We start from the raw sequence: 16,923 nt of genomic DNA, 5'->3' as shown, positions 1-16,923 counted from the left end.
CATTCTGGACATAGGTGCTTGGATCCGCCAGCAACAAGACCATCCTGTGACAGACACTGGTCGGTACACGCAGCTGCGCAATTTCAAGCCGGGAGACACAGCGCACGTTCATAATTTCGGCATCAGAGAAGCATGAATCCCAGGCATGATGCTCCCGGCAACTGGTCTGGTTTCCTATTCAGTTCGGGCACAAGGACTTGAATCCAGCTGCCACTTGGACCACCTGCGCCGCCGCACGCAGGGCCTCCAGAGCAGGCTCAGGATATGCCAGTCCAGGTCCGCCCGCGATCTCCGTCACCGCCGAGATCGCCCCCTGGAGTGTCACCCGGATCGCCACACAGATCGCTGTCGCCTCCGCCTGTCGAGACCAGGAGGCTGAGATGCCCGAGGCCTCCTCAGAGAACTTCGTCACTGACTCCAACATGCCCGAAGTAGTCATCCAGCCAACTTTAACCTCGGCGCCTTTACCGAGCATATCACTCCCACCTCGATGCTCTGTTCGAAAACGATGGTCTGCTCCTGGGCCCGTCCCGTCGACGCCGGACCTTCGGCCGCTCCCCAAGCAAACAAGAGGGCCTAGGCCAGGGTACATGGATGTTTCTCTGGCCTTGGGGGAGCTGGAGGAGAGCTGTTATGACCTCTTTGGGGGCCAAGGACTGCTCTGTACGATTCCCCTTTTCACCTCTGAGTATGAACAACCCCCGGTAATTGGGGGCAGGGTTTCCCCTTAACAAGGGGGAACCTCTCAGTATAAAAACCCTGACCTGGGTGCAGGTCAAGGAGGGTGGCCCTTTAGGGAGAGGAGTTGTAGCTTTGTGATTTTGTGGATACCGTAATACACCTTTGTTCATCCTATCCTACCATGCATTCCTGCGTCTCTTCCTTTGGGTTCTATAATCGGTTAAGCAACATCTGTTAGGATTCTGTTGTTTGGAAACTTTGAAGGAGGAGTTACAGGAATTTCAAGAAGAGTGTGTACAGCCTCTTTTCAATTACTTATCACATACTAATTTAGCATATGGTACATTGAACGTGCGGTGACTAATGTGAACATTGTCTTGCATTTCCCAAAATGTCACAATTTCCACAATAAACCATTCTTTTGTACAACTGATCTTACATAAGATCTGACCTGCCTTAGGATTCCCACAATTACAACAGTAGCTCTGATATTTGCAGGAAGTGATACTTTTGCACCATAACTTAGGAGAAGTGGATAACTTGCGACTGAGCATCAGAATCAAAGGTTTCAACCGGAAAATCAGAAGCTACTGCAAAGGAAGCTCAAAAGATAAAACATCTGCATTAACAATGCACACATGGGCGAAGCTAAGGAACTTACAGAAGTCACCGCTGCAAAAACACTGAAATAGACCAGAAAGGAAATCCTTTACATACTGAAATGAAACTACTTTAATATAGTTCAGTGAAGGAGATTGATACAACTCTCCGGAACAAGCTATAGCTACTATGCTAGAAGGAGCAAATATTCCAATCATTTCAAAATATCTCTTGCAATAATATTTCCCAACGTTGATCCTTCTAACAGAAAAATGATCTGTAATCCAGTATAAAAGGAAACATGATACTTGTGCTGATGGCGTGGAATTTGACCTAGTGTTGCCATGGCAGATAGTGTGTCTTACATGTCACTGGCATGTATTGGTATCTCATGCCAGTGATCTTTCTTTGTTTGTTTATCCTGTGAGGTGAGAATAGGGAATTAGTGTATGATATAATCCGACACTGATTCTCTGACTGTATCAAATGTACATATATATTTTTTTAAAGGGTGATTGTGTTGGTGGCCCTTTGAATTAATTTTGTTACGCTCTTTTCTCCTTTTTACACCAACTTTCTTGTCCACATTTCTTTTACTATTTTTCCAGAGATTTTTTTTGAACTAGAAAAGAAGGCCGAGAAGGCATTAGGAGGGAATAATGCTCCAAATTTATGACGACGGCTGGATTGTAAAGCCGGAAAAAAGGTTTATAAATCAAATTCAGAAGTTTGCAAAACAAAATGATTTTCCAGACATTCCAAGGGTCGAAAATTCCTCAGGTCTGAGGTGCAGGACCTGTTTTTTTGAGTGCGCGCCAAGGGTTTGTCTTTATGCTGAAGTTCCTATTTGCTACACTGGAGGCCGCTGTGCTACAAAATGATTCACCAGGAATTAAATATCAAATGCAGGAAGCAGTGCTTGAAAAAGGTCCTGGAAAAAAATTAATTCAGGTCTCTGCACCTTTTGATTCATTGTTCATCTTAATAGAAACTTTCTTTTTGCAGTGCTAAGAATACCTAGAAAAATAGAAATGTTGCTTATAACCATGTTGTACAAATATTTCTTCAACTAAGTTTCTAATAATCTATCAACAGAATTGTCCAAAAAACAGTATTTTTGTAACATATTTTATTTTCTATTTTTACTAAACTGCACCATTTGGCGCTTTGAAATTTATGACAGATTTAAGATTAACTCTTGGTTTTTCATGGCCCTATACATGTAGTGTGGGCAATTTAGGACTTGAGGGCTTGTGTCTTCATTCTGCAATTTTATAAATGATTATATCCAACATCTAAAAACAGGGGGCGGGATTCTCTCATCCTGCGACAGTGTCCACGCCGTAGTACACACCACCGCGTTTTACGACGGCGTGAACGGGCTGCTCCCAGGACTAATTCTGGCCCCTGCAGGGGGCCAACAAGGCACTGAAGCGGTTCACGCTGCTCCAGCTGTCAATCCCGGCGCAAACTGGGCGCCGCGGGATCCGTGCATGTGCAGTGGCGATGGCGCCAACGCGGAAATGCGCAGTGGCGCCGGCACCAACGCATGCATGCGCAGTGGCACCCCTCAACGCGCCGGCCCTGACGCAACGTGATGCAGGGCTACAGGGGCTGGCGCGTAGGAAATGAATCCCCCAGCTGGAGGGTGCATCGGAGGCCCCCCCCCCCCCGAGGTCGGAGCCCCCCTCGCCCTCCCTCCACAGGCCGCCACCAGATCGTTCCACGCTGAGTTCCCGCCAGCTGAGAGCAGGTATGGATAGCGCCGGCGGGTCTCAGCGTTTCCACGACGGCTGCTCGGCCCATCCCGACCCGAGAATCCGCGGGCCGCCGCATAGAGCGGCCCGCAACTGGCGCAATGGCAACCACGCCGCCCGATTCTCCGCTCTGCGGAAAGTCGAGTGCCGGCGTCGGAGCGGCGTAGCCCAGTCACGGGGATTCTCCGGCCTGGCCCAGGGCTGAGAGTATCCCGCCCAAATTACCTGATCAAATATTTCATTGATGTTAATGGGACCTTGCTGTACAAACATTGGTTGCTGCATAAAAGGTTCTCATCCCCGTGTCCTAAATCTCTCAACATTTATCAATTTCCCCTTACTTTAGATGTATAATTCACAAGAAAGCATCCCTTTCTACCTACTCCATCCTATACCTTGGTAATTTTAAATATTCGTTTCCAATCACCCCTTAATCTCCCAAGACCCAATAAAAATAGTCCTCCTATTTTTTAAAAATGATTCTTTATATTTTTAATTTTCTGATCCCAGTCATCATCCTAGTAAATCTGCATGATACTCTCTCTAAAGCCTCAAAAAGGTTCCTATACTATGGCCTGCAATGACTTGGGTTAACTGTCTCCTTTCTGGAAGTAGGTGTTATATTGACCACCCTCCAGACCTCCTGCACGAATTGACTTTCAATAAAATTTCTCATTTCCCTCAGGTTCCTTGGGTATATCCCACCAGCCCTCGGAACTTTGCCCTCTTCTACAGTAAGTAGCGTCTCTAATACTTCTGCTTATGATAATATCTTTCATATTGTTTTGAACGAATTTCAAGACATTGTAACCCCAATGCCCTCTTTTGTTAACAACCAAGCACCACCCATATTCACTAAGTACTCAGCCAGTTCCTGTTTACCATTTACTAACAAAACACAAACTTTATATTTGTATAATGCCTTTCAGGATGTCCCAAGTCATTTCACAGTCCATTAAGTATTTTTTGATGTGCAGTCATTATGCTTATGTAGGAACCGCTGCGATAAGGGCCAGTTGATCCACTGCCGCACCTCTCTTGAAGCTACCCCCAACTGGGTTGAGGAGTTATGAAGGCTTCTCCTAGAATAGGTGGGATAAATAAACAGGATTAGTCTCTGAACATAAAATGAAGACGCTCAGCCCATTTCTTTGCCAAAATTTAAAAGTTTGCTATTACAAGTTTAGCATGGTGATTTACTTAAAGTGAGTAATCAGAATATTTTACATACAAGGTTTTGGAAACCATAAATTTTGGACAAACTTTCCAAATGATGTAACTACATTCCATCAGCAAAACACTGCCAAATGATTTATTCTTGTATTAACATCATTACACAAAATGTGGAGATGCCGGCGTTGGACTGGGGTGAGCACAGTACGAAGTCTTACAACACCAGGTTAAAGTCCAACAGGTTTGTTTCGATGTCACTAGCTTTCGGAGCGCTGCTCCTTCCTCAGGTGAATGAAGAGGTCTGTTCCAGAAACACATATATAGACAAATTCAAAGATGCCAAACAATGCTAGGAATGCAAGCATTAGCAGGTGATTAAATCTTTACAGATCCAGAGATGGGGTAACCCCGGGTTAAAGAGGTGTGAATTGTCCTGGCTTGAGCTCCCCCTTCCCCACTGCCCAAGGCCCTCAAATGCTGCCTGGAGTTCTTTTCATACTACGCCCAGTGGGTCCCAAACTACGCGGATAAGGCCCGCCCACTCATCCAGTCCACCCTTTTCCCCCTGACGGCCAAGGCTCAACATGCTTTCAACCGTATTAGAGCCGATATCGCCAAGGCCGCGATGCACGCAGTAGACGAGACACTGCTTTCAAATGGAGAGCGACGCATCAGATGTCGCTCTAGCGGCCACGCTCAATCAGGTAGGCAGCCCCGTGGCATTCTTTTCCCGCACCCTTCATGCCTCCGAAATGCGGCACTCCTCGTCGAAAAAGAGGCCCAAGCCATCGTTCAAGCTGTGCGGCATTGGAGGCATTACGTGGCCGGCAGGAGATTCACTCTCCTCACTGACCAACGGTCGGTAGCCTTCATATTCAACAACACACAGTGGGGTAAGACCAAAAATGATAAAATCTTGAGGAGGAGGATCGAGCTCTCCACCTACAACCAAGAGATTTAGTATCGCCCCGGCAAGCTCAATGAGCCCCCAGATGCCCTATCCCGAGGTACATGTGCCAGCACACAGGTGGCCCAACTCCGGACCCTGCACGATAACCTTTGTCACCCGGGAGTCACATGGTTGTACCATTTCATAAAGGCCCGCAATCTGCCCTACTCCATCGAGGAAGTCAGGGCAATCACCAGGGACTGCCAGGTCTGTGCGGAGTGCAAACCGCACTTCTACCAGCCGGACCGCACGCGCCTGGTGAAGGCCTCCCGTCCCTTTGAACGCCTCAGCTTGGATTTCAAAGGGCCCCTCCCCTCCACCGACCGTAACACGTATTTCCTCAGTGTGGTCGATGAATACTCCAGATTTCCCTTCGCCATCCCATGCCCTGATATGACGTCTGCCACCGTCATCAAAGCCCTCAACACAATCTTCGTGCTGTTCGGCTTCCCCGCCTACATCCACAGTGACAGGGGATCCTCATTCATGAGTGATGAGCTGCGTCAGTTCCTGCTCAGCAGGGGTATCGCCTCCAGTGGGACGACCAGCTATAACCCCCGGGGAAACGGGCAGGTGGTGAGGGAGAACGGGACGGTCTGGAGTGCGGTCCAACTGGCCCTACAGTCCAGAAATCTCCTGGCCTCCTGCTGGCAAGAGGTCCTCCCCGAATTTGGCAGACTACATAAAAGGCTGCAGAAACACAACCTGGAATTTCCACAGTCTGTGTTGGCCTTTAAATTACTTGAGTGAGCAACATGGATTAGCTCCTGGTTTTGACAGGAGTTCAGTTTGCGGTAAGGATACCTTATTCGATCAGATGACAGAAGCTTTAATAAGGTTTCTGGGGAAACATTCAATTCCGATGGCTCTGATGACCCAAATAGGTCAGCCTGCAATAAAGCAGAATATGGAAGATACACTACTAACAGGATGGTGAAATCGTATGGCTAGGAACAGGTCCCAAGACTATAGAAGAATATCGAGACCCGGAAATTAGGAAGATAGAAACCCAGTTAGAGCCTACAATAGGAAGATGAACCGCAGAAATGCACGGGGCATGATGAATCGATATTTTCGATGTGACTCTCAATACCATTATGCTTTCAACTGTCCAACACGTTATAATAGAGTGTTTGAAGCGACACATGACACGGAAGAGTCAGAAGTGGAAAAAGATAGTGATCAGAAAGAAGTAATTGTCCTATTAACAAGCAGTTTTACGCCGGTAATGAGGGTGTTAGTTGCAGAATCCTTCAATTGTGCTATATTGGACACTGGCTGTACGTCTACTGTGTGTGGAATTGACTGGTTAAAATGTTACCTGGACTCCATGAATGCTGAAAATCGGAACAAGGTTAAGGAATTTGAAAATTCCACAAGTTTCAGGTTTGGGGATGATAATACTCCGAAGTCGCTGAAAAGAGTGGTGATCCTTTGCAATATTGCCGGAGTGAATCATTTCATTGGTACGGATGTTGTTTCAAGTGAGATACCTTTGCTTCTGAGCAGACCATCGATGAACAAAGCACACATGAAACTGGATATGGAACAGGATAAGGCAACAGTTTTTGGAAAGACGGTGGACTTACAATTTACACAGTTGGGACACTATTGTATTCCATTACTGACAAATAATATTTCAAGTAGAGTTGTTAAGGATGTGTTAATGTCAGTTGAAAATGGGACTTTAGCTGATAAAAAGCTTGTTGTGTTAAAACTGCAAAGGCAATTTGCACATACGTCTCCTCGGAGGATGAAAAATTTATGAAAGGATGCAGGGGTAAGGGATGAAGACTATACTAACCTGATAGAACAGGTTAGTGACCGCTGTGAAGTTTGTAGGAAGTACAGAAAGACACCAGCACGACCGATAGTAACCCTACCTTTGGCCAGGGATTTTAACGACATTGTGGCCATGGACCTTAAGATCTGGGATAAAGCCAATAATATATTTATTTTGCATTTTGTAGATTTAGCAATCAGATTTAATCAATCAACGATTGTACAAAATTAAACAAAAGAGAGTAATTCTGGATCAAATCGTGGAAAAATGGATAGGGACAGGAATTGGCCCACCGGCAAAATTCCTTACGGCCAATGGGGGAGAATTTGCTAATGATGAGTTTAGGGATATGTGTGAAAACGTGAATGTCACAGTTATGAATACGACTGCGGAAAGCCAGTTAGTAATGGTGTCTGTGAAAGAAACCATGCTGTCACCGATGACATGCTCTGGAATATTTTGGCAGAATAAGACCGAATTGCAGGCTAAATTCAGCTTTATTTAGCATGGGCGGTACATGCAAAGAGTTCATTGCAGGTGGTTGGGGGCTATAGTCCCTATCAATCAGTGTTTGGTAGAAATCCTAAAATTCTGTCCATTTTGCATGACCAGCCTCCAGCTTGGGAAGGGACTACAATTAGCTCTGTGTTTGCTGAGCATTTAAATGCATTACATAGCAGTAGAAAAGCCTTTTTGGAAGCAGAAGTCTCTGAAAGAATTCGCAGAGCTTTAAGGCATAATGTACGGCCAATCAAATAACGTTTTTTGAACAAGGAGACATAGTATACTATAAGAGAGACAATTTTAATGAATGGAAAGGCCCAGGGAAGATAATGGGCATAGATGGCAAAACAATTATTTTGCAACATGGCAATCAGACTGTTAGGGTACATTCATCAAGGATAATGGGTACAGATTACAAATTTTCAAATTTAGACAGAGCAGACGGACATGACGAGGAACCAGGGTCATCTTGTACGCACGTGTTACAGAATTATGAGGACCAGTTAACTGATATAGACAGGGCTTCTGTAGAAGAACACAACACTTCTGATGAATTAGAACAGGCCATTTTTCCGAAAGGATAACTGTCAAAAGTTGGTACAAAAGTGACATACTTGCCTGAAGGGTCTAGTCGATGGAAGGATGCAACTGGTATTAATAGAGTAGGGAAGGCCACTGGAAAATATAAACGTTGGTTGAATGTACAGCATTCAGGGTAGGGAGTCAAGACAATGGATTGGGAAAACAAAGTTCAAAATGGACGGCACAGAAACGCAGTGCCGGTTCAGATAGTACATCGGATAGTGAACAGGTCCGCAGGAAAAGGTCGAGAACTATTGAAAGGACATCCCACAGCAGAAGGGAAAGATCAAGCAGTAGCAGCACAGAACGAGAAACCAGGCGGGAGAGGGGACGTAGTTTATCAAGGTCTCGGAACATGAGTAAGACTACGAATATTAACAGGAGTAGAAGCCCACATGCACGTGAGATTTTGGTGGCTTCCAATAAATTTGATGAAAAAGTTATCAAAGATGCCAAACAGCAAGAACTGCATAGTTGGAGTGAATTTGGGGTATGCACTGAAGTACCGGATAGGGGACAAAGAGCTCTATCCCACAGATGGATTTGCACGGAAAAGGTTCTTCCGGATGGAACTTATAAGGCAAAGGCCAGGCTTGTGGCAAGGGGATTTGAAGAAAACTTAGAAGATCAGGATTTAAGGGTAGATTCACCTACAGCAGGAAAGGTTATTTTAAAGATCTTCTTGGCTCTATTAGCCACAAAGGCATGGGAATGCAAATCTATAGATATAAAAGCTGCCTTCTTGCAGGGACATCAGCTGCAGAGAGATATTTTTCTCCGTCCTCCTACAGAGGCAGCTAACACAGAACGGGTACTCTGGAAGTTGAACAAATGTGTATATGGATTAAATGATGTGTCTAGAGTCTGGTATTTTTGGTAAGGTCAGTTTTGTTGAAGTTAGGCTGTTACCAGTTGAAAGCAGATCCTGCAATGTTTTACTGGCACTATAAAGGAAATCTTTCTGGCATCTTTATGATGTATGTCGATGATTTTTTGTGGGGTGGGACTAGTGATTTTGAAGCTATTGTAGTCTCTGGGTTGAGGAAAGAATTCAGGGTTGGAAGTCAGGCTTCCGGTGCATTGAAATATATAGGACTGGAAATCGGACAGATTAAGTTAGGGGCAACTTTACGTCAGCAATCTTATTTGGAAAGCATCAGTCCAATAGCAATTAGCCGTGGCTGGGTTTCACAAAAAGACACAATGGTTTCAAAGATAGAAAAAGAGCAACTGCAAAGTTTAATTGGGCAACTGAATTGGTTAGGTAGACAGACTAGACTGGACATGAGTTTTGGTGTCTTAGAGTTGAGTACAAAAATGAATGATCCAAAAGTGGAAGACATAATAAGAGCAAATAAAACTTTGGCCAAACTAAAAATGCAGGAGTGTGTTTTGAGGTTCCCGGTTTTAGGTGACCTTTGGCACTTGAAACTCATAGTTTATAGTGATGTGTCCTATGCAAATTTATGTGATGGGGTTTCAAGCGCAGGAGGTTTTATAATTTTCCTTTGGGGAAACAATGGTAAATGTTGCCCTCTTGTGTGGGAAACAAAGAAAATAAGGAGAGTGGTCAAAAGCACTTTGGCTGCTGAGACGTTAAGCCTTGTAGAGGCGGTGGATATGGCCTTTTATATATCCCAGATATTGACAGAAAATTTGGGGTTAGGGGATGTGGGTAATATACCTATTGACTGTCACATTGACAATAAATCCCTGTGGGAAAATGTTCACTCTGCAAAAGGTGTCAATGAAAAAAGGTTAAGGATAGACATCGCAAGTTTGAAGCAGATGTTGGACAGAGGGGAAATAGCAAAAATTAAATGGGTCGACAATAGCTATCAATTGTCAGACTGTTTTACAAAAAGAGGGGCTAGTTCACAGAAACATTTGGATATTGTTAATGAAGGGATATTGTTAATGACTGTTTGTTTGTTTTTCTTCCAAAAAAAATGAAAAAAAAGAAGGAGGGAAATTGCGTGTGTGTTTTTGAGTTTCTTGAAATTTTGTTTTCACCTAATTTTTTTTTTTCTCCAAGGAAGGGGAGACTGTTAAGTAATGAGTTAAGAGACATTGCAATTAGTTGTCTCATTTATGTTAAGTATTCTATAATTGACACTGATATGTAAAGGGACTTCAGGTGGCCTTTGTGTCAGGTGATGTGATGTGAGAGTTTTGTGCAGAGTCTGTTGAAGTGAAATAAAGGTGTTGGTGAAAAGGAGCAGAACCTTTGACTCTTTAAACGTCTAACATGGATAACTAATTGAAGACAGAGAATTGGGATAAGAGGGGCATTTTCAGGATGGCAACTGGTAAATAGTGGAGTGCCACAGGGATCAGTCTGGGGTCACAATGATTTACAATATATATTAATGATTTGGCTGAGGTGTTTATTACTAAGCTGGTGGATGACACAAAAATGGGGGGGGGGGATGGAAAATGGTGAAGATTACACAAAGAATCTACAGAGGGATATAGTCAGATTAAGTGAGTGGGAAAAAACTTTCCTGATAGAATATATTGTAGGAAAATGGGAAGTTATGCACTTTGGTGGGAAGAATAAAGGAGCTGAATATTCTTTAAATGGAGAAAGACTGCAGAAAGCTGCAGCACAGATATTTGGGGGTCCTCGGGCATATGCAACAAAAAGCTAGCATGCGAGTTCCGCAGGTAATAAGGAAGGCAAATGGAATGTTTTCCTTTACTTCAAAGAGAATGGAATATAAAAATAGAGAAGACTTGCTGTAAATATACCAAGCACTAGTTAGACCTCACCTGGAATACTGTGAGCAGTTTAGGTCCCCTTAAGGAAAGATATACTGGCATTGGAGGCAGTCCAGAGAAGGTTCATTAGGTTCATCCCGGGTATGAAAGGATATTCTTATGAGGAAACATTGAGTAGGTTGGGCCTGTACTCATTGACGTTCAGAAGAATGAGAGGCAACCTTATTGAGACATATAGGTTTCTCAGGGGGGTTGTCAGGGTAGATGTGGAGAGGATACTTCCCCTTGTGGGAGAATCTAGGACCAGAGGGCATAACCTCAGAGTTATGGACCACCCTTTAAGAAAGAGATGAAGAGGAATTCCTTCTCTCAGAGGGTAGTGAATCTGTGGAAATCTTTACCGCGGGGCTATAGAGACTGGGTCATTAAATATGTTCATGGCTGAGATAGATAGATTTGTAGAAGCAATGTGAACAATGAGGAAGATTGTGTAGAACTTAACAAGAATATAGACAGGTTTGTGGAATGAGCAGGCAAGTGGCAGATGAAACTTAATGCAGAGGAGTGTGAAGTGATTTATTTTGATCGGAAGAATGCTGAGAGAGAATGTACAATAAAGGGTACAATTGCAAAGAGTTGCAGGAGCAGAGGGACCTGGGTGTATGTGCACAAATCACTGAACGTGGCAGGACAGGTTGAGAATGTGGCTAATAAAGCAAACATGATTCTAGGCTTTACTGAAGGGGCATAAAGTATGAAAACAAGGAAATTATATAACACTTACATCAACACTTGTTTGGTCGTAACTGGAGTATTGCAACCAGTTCTGGGCACCACTCAGGAAAGGAATTCATGCATTGGAGAGGGTGCATAAAAGTTTCTCAAGAATAGTCTCAGGAATGAGGAACTTCAATTATTTAGCTAGATTTGAGAAGTTCGAGACTGTTTACCTTAGAGAAGGGACAATTGAGAGGAGATTTGATAGGCGTATTCAAAATCTTGGGAGATCTGGACAGATAGGGGAAAACTGTTCTCATTTGTTTTTGACCCTTCAACGAGAGGACAAAAAGTTATGCTAATTGGCAAAAAGAGGCAATGGGTGCACGAGGAAAAATATTTTTGCGTGGTTAGGATCTGAAATACACTGCCTGGGATGGTGGAGTTGGGTAAAATCGAGGCAGTCAAGGTGGATTTGGATTGTTATCTAGAAAGGAAGAATATGCAGGGCAGGGAGAAGGTGAGGGATTTGTATTAGGAAAATTAATCCTACGGAGAAATGGCCTCCTTCTATGCTTTAACAATTTGTAATTCTGTGATTAAGAGATGAGGCACTTCTCCTCAAACAATGTGACCAAAAGCACTGTCATTATCCCCAAAATCGTAGGCCTCTGACGACACTTCTGAATTAGTTTTCTAACTGCTATTTCAGCTGTGGATGTGCATTCCATGATCAATTTGCCTTCATTTTGCAAATAAATAACTTTCTCTCTTTCCTTTTCTGGGTGTTTCTGTACACTTGCATGGCCTCTGGTCCTTTGGGTCCGTCTAGAATTTAAATTTTCCCATACCCTCTCCTTTAATGTAAACCTCTCCTGGTTGCCACCTTCTCTTCAGCATGTCCCATTCACTCCCTGTAGCTGTCACATGATTTTTGCCTGCAGGTCTTTTTGGTCAACTTTTTTGTATGTCTGCCTATCACACTAGGAGTAATTTTGACTTTGAGCTGTAATGTTAAATGGTCAATATTAAAATCATCATCCAGTGTACAATCCTGCCAGCATCTATTTCTACTGTGAAAATTAAAATTGGAAGTGTACATGGGGAAGTGTACAAGTGTACATGTTTTGACATCACCTATTTTACACTATCTGCAAAGCACAAAATTATCTTTCTGCCTTCCTGTGTAATTGTCTTTCTACATATTTTATGCAATCTTGAATTCTCTTCATTTCATCTCACCTGCTATGGTGAGTTGGAGGTGAAATTTGTTCGAAACTTCTGATAATTGCATAAATGTCAAATGTCTCTGTGTGTAGGTGTTGGGCAGCACGGTAGCACAGTGGTTAGCACTATGGCTTCACAGCGCCAGGGTCCCAGGCTTGATTCCTTGCTTGGGTCACTGTCTGTGCGGAGTCTGCACGTTCTCCCGTGCCTGCGTGGGTTTCCTCCGGGTGCTCCGGTTTCCTCCCACAAGTCCCGAAAGATGTGCTATTAGGTAATTTGGACATTCTGAATTCTCCCTCAGTGTACCCGAACAGGTGCCTGAATGTGGCGGCTACGGGATTTTCACAGGAACTTCATTGCAGTGTTAATGTAAGCTGACATGTGACAATAAAGATCATTATTATTATTGGTGTGTGCATCATCCTTGGCAGATTGCATAAGGAATTAGGGCCTGGAAGGGAGTAGGAATTTGAAGGCTGGAGTATGGATAGGAAAGAAAAGGATATGGGATATGGACTGCTCCACTGTTATTATTCCTGTTATAAGCAGTACTATTAGTCGGATGCATTGTTGGCAGGAAAACAATAACAAATTTACAACACTTTTCACATATTCTCAGAGAGGTTTACAGAAAGCTGGACACTGAGCCGAAGATGAACAGTGAAGAGCGAGAAAAGAGGTGATCAAGAAAGGGAAAGAAATGTTCAATAGTAAGGGTGTTGAGGAGGTTTTTAAAGCAAGGCGGCCGGTTTGGGAAGGATTGTCAGCGGACTGGGTAAATAATGCTGCCAGTGGACCCAAGGAAAGGGAATTCATTGAATGTTTACAGGAGGGCTTTTTGGAACAGCTTGTGATGGAGCCCACCAGGGAACAGGCCATTCTGGACTTAGTGTTATGTAATGAGCCAGACTTGATTAAAGATCTTAAAGTAAGGGAGCACTTAGGAGGCAGTGATCATAATATGGTAGAATTCAATCTCCAATTTCAAAGAAAGAAGGTAGAATCAGATGTAAAGGTGTTACAGTTAAATAAAGGTAACTACAGTAGCATGAGGGAGGAACTGACGAAAATCGACTGGGAGCAGAGCCGAGTGGGAAAGACAGTAGAACAGCAATGGCAGGAGTTTCTGGGAGTAATTGAGGACACAGTAAGAGGTTCATCCCACAGAAAAGAAAGGTTATCAGAGGGGGGATTAGGCAGCCATGGCTGACAAAGGAAGTTAGGGAATGCATCAAAGCAAAAGAGAAAGCCTATAATGTGGCAAAGAGTAGTGGGAAGTCAGAAGATTGGGAAGGCTACAAAATCAAACAGAGGATAACAAAGAGAGAAATAAGGAAAGAGAGGATCAAATTTGAAGGTAGGCTAGCCAGTAACACTAGGAATGATAGTAAAAGTTTCTTTAAATGCATTAAAAACAAATGGGAGCCAAACGTTGACATTGGGCTGCTCCAAAATGACGCTGGTAATTTTGTGATGGGAGACAAGGAAATAGCTGAGGAACTGAATAAGTACTTTGCGTCAGTCTTCACAGTAGAAGACATGAGTAATATCCCAACAATTCCGGAGAGTCAGGGGGCAGAGTTGAATATGGTAGCCATCACAAAGGAGAAAGTGCTAGAGAAACTAAGAGGTCTAAAAATTGATAAATCTCCGGGCCCAGATGGGCTACATCCTAGAGTTCCAAAGGAGATAGCTGAAGAAATAGTGGCGGCGTCAGTTATGATCTATCAAAAGTCACTGGAGTCAGGGAAAGTCCCATAGGATTGGAAAATCGCTGTTGTAACCCCCCTGTTCAAGAAGGGAACAAGAAAAAAGATGGAAAATGATAGGCCAATTAGCCCAACCTCGGTTGTTGGCAAGATTCTAGAATCCATTGTTAAGGATGAGATTTCTAAATTCTTGGAAGTGCAAGGTCGGATTAGGACAAGTCAGCATGGATTTAGTAAGGGGAGGTCGTGCCTGACAAACCTGTTAGAGTTCTTTGAAGAGATAACAAATAGGTTAGACCAAGGAGAGCCAATGGATGTTATCTATCTTGACTTCCAAAAGGCCTTTGATAAGGTGCCTCACGGGAGACTGCTGAGTAAAATAAGGGCCCATGGTATTCGAGGCAAGGTTCTAACATGGATTGACGATTGGCTGTCAGGCAGAAGGCAGAGAGTTGGGATAAAAGGTTCTTTTTCGGAATGGCAACCGGTGACGAGTGGTGTCCCGCAGGGTTCAGTTTTGGGGCCACAGCTGTTCTCTTTATATATTAACGATCTAGATGACGGGACTGGGGGCATTCTGGCTAAGTTTGCCGATGATACAAAGATAGGTGGAGGGGCAGGTAGTATGGAGGAGGTGGGGAGGCTGCAGAAAGATTTAGACAGTTTAGGAGAGTGGTCCAAGAAATGGCTGATGAAATTCAACGTGGGCAAGTGCGAGGTCTTGCACTTTGGACAAAAGAATAGAGGCATGGACTATTTTCTAAACGGTGAAAAAATTCATAATGCTGAAGTGCAAAGGGACTTGGGAGTCCTAGTCCAGGATTCTCTAAAAGTAAACTTGCAGGTTGAGTCCGTAATTAAGAAAGCAAATGCAATGTTGTCATTCATCTCAAGAGGCTTGGAATATAAAAGCAGGGATGTACTTCTGAAGCTTTATAAAGCATTAGTTAGGCGCCATTTAGAATACTGTGAGCAATTTTGGGCCCCACACCTCAGGAAGGACATACTGGCACTGGAGCAGGTCCAGCAGAGATTCACACGGATGATCCCAGGAATGGTAGGCCTAACATACGATGAACGTCTGAGGATCCTGGGATTATATTCATTGGAGTTTAGGAGGTTGAGGGGAGATCTAATAGAAACTTACAAGATAATGAATGGCTTAGATAGGGTGGACGTGGGGAAGTTGTTTCCATTAGCAGGGGAGACTAGGACCCGGGGGCACAGCCTTAGAATAAAAGGGAGTCACTTTAGAGCAGAGATGAGGAGAAATTTCTTCAGACAGAGAGTGGTGGGTCTGTGGAATTCATTGCCACAGAGGGCGGTGGAGGCCGGGACGTTGAGTGTCTTTAAGACAGAAGTTGATAAATTCTTGATTTCTCGAGGAATTAAGGGCTAAGGAGAGAGAGCGGGTAAATGGAGTTGAAATCAGCCATGATTGAATGGTGGAGTGGACTCGATGGGCCGAATGGCTTTACGTCCGCTCCTATGTCTTATAGGGGACAGGATTCTCCATCCAGTGACGCTGGAATTGGCAAACGCAATTCGGTGGAAAATCACGTGTGAAAATCGTGGCGACATGGGGCGCCCGATGAAAAGCCATGCTCTGGTGCCTCGGCAACGGTGTCAATGCATTATACTCATGCACGTACAGTAAATGCTGTTGGCATATCATTAATGGGACCGACCCAGTATCCTCTGGTGATTTTAAAAATCAGGAAACAGGCGTTGGGCGACTGAGAGAAAGAGGAGGGAGGACATATTTTCAAAGGTGTGATCTGCCAGATCATGGCGCACCTGGACCCGCTGTGGTAGGGGGAGGACACCCTCTCCTGGTGACCATCAAGGCGATGATCGCCTGAACATTAGCGCCACGGGGTCCTTCCAGGCGCTGAGCGGGGACCTATCCGGAATTGCACATATCAGGGGGCACATACATCCGTGGCGTAACAAAGGCACTGTATGCCCGCTCGGCACAATATATCAAATTCAATGTGGACCAAGCCCACCAGAATGCCTGGGCAGCGGGGTTCGTCATCATTGCCGGGGTGCTCCAGGTTCAGGGGGTGATCGATGGGATGCATGACCCCCTACGAGCACCTGCCCACGACAGATCGGTCTTCACAAACCAAAAGGGTTCCACTCAATGAACGTGCAGTTGGTGTGTGACCATGAGGTGCATATCATGCATGTCTGCGCCCGATACCCGGGCAGTGTGCACAATGCCTTCATCCTGGCACTCTCGACGGTTCCTGACACCTTTGAAATGCACCCCTGGGTGAGGGGTCGACTCTTGGTTGACTGCGGTCATGGCTGATGACTGCAGTCGGAGACCACAGACTGACGCGGAGACCAACTACAGCGAAGCCCATGCAACGTCCAGGGGCGTAATCACGCAGTGCTTTGGCATCCTAAAAATGCGGTTCAGTTGCCTGGACCGCTCTGAAGGAGCTCTCCAGTATATCGCTAAGAGAGTATATCGCTAAGAGAGTGGAGCGACATGCTGGAGAATGAGGATGA

Source organism: Scyliorhinus torazame, chromosome 15, assembly GCF_047496885.1.
Source record: "Scyliorhinus torazame isolate Kashiwa2021f chromosome 15, sScyTor2.1, whole genome shotgun sequence".
Lineage (NCBI taxonomy): Eukaryota > Metazoa > Chordata > Chondrichthyes > Carcharhiniformes > Scyliorhinidae > Scyliorhinus > Scyliorhinus torazame.
Note: the sequence above shows the minus strand (reverse complement) of the source record.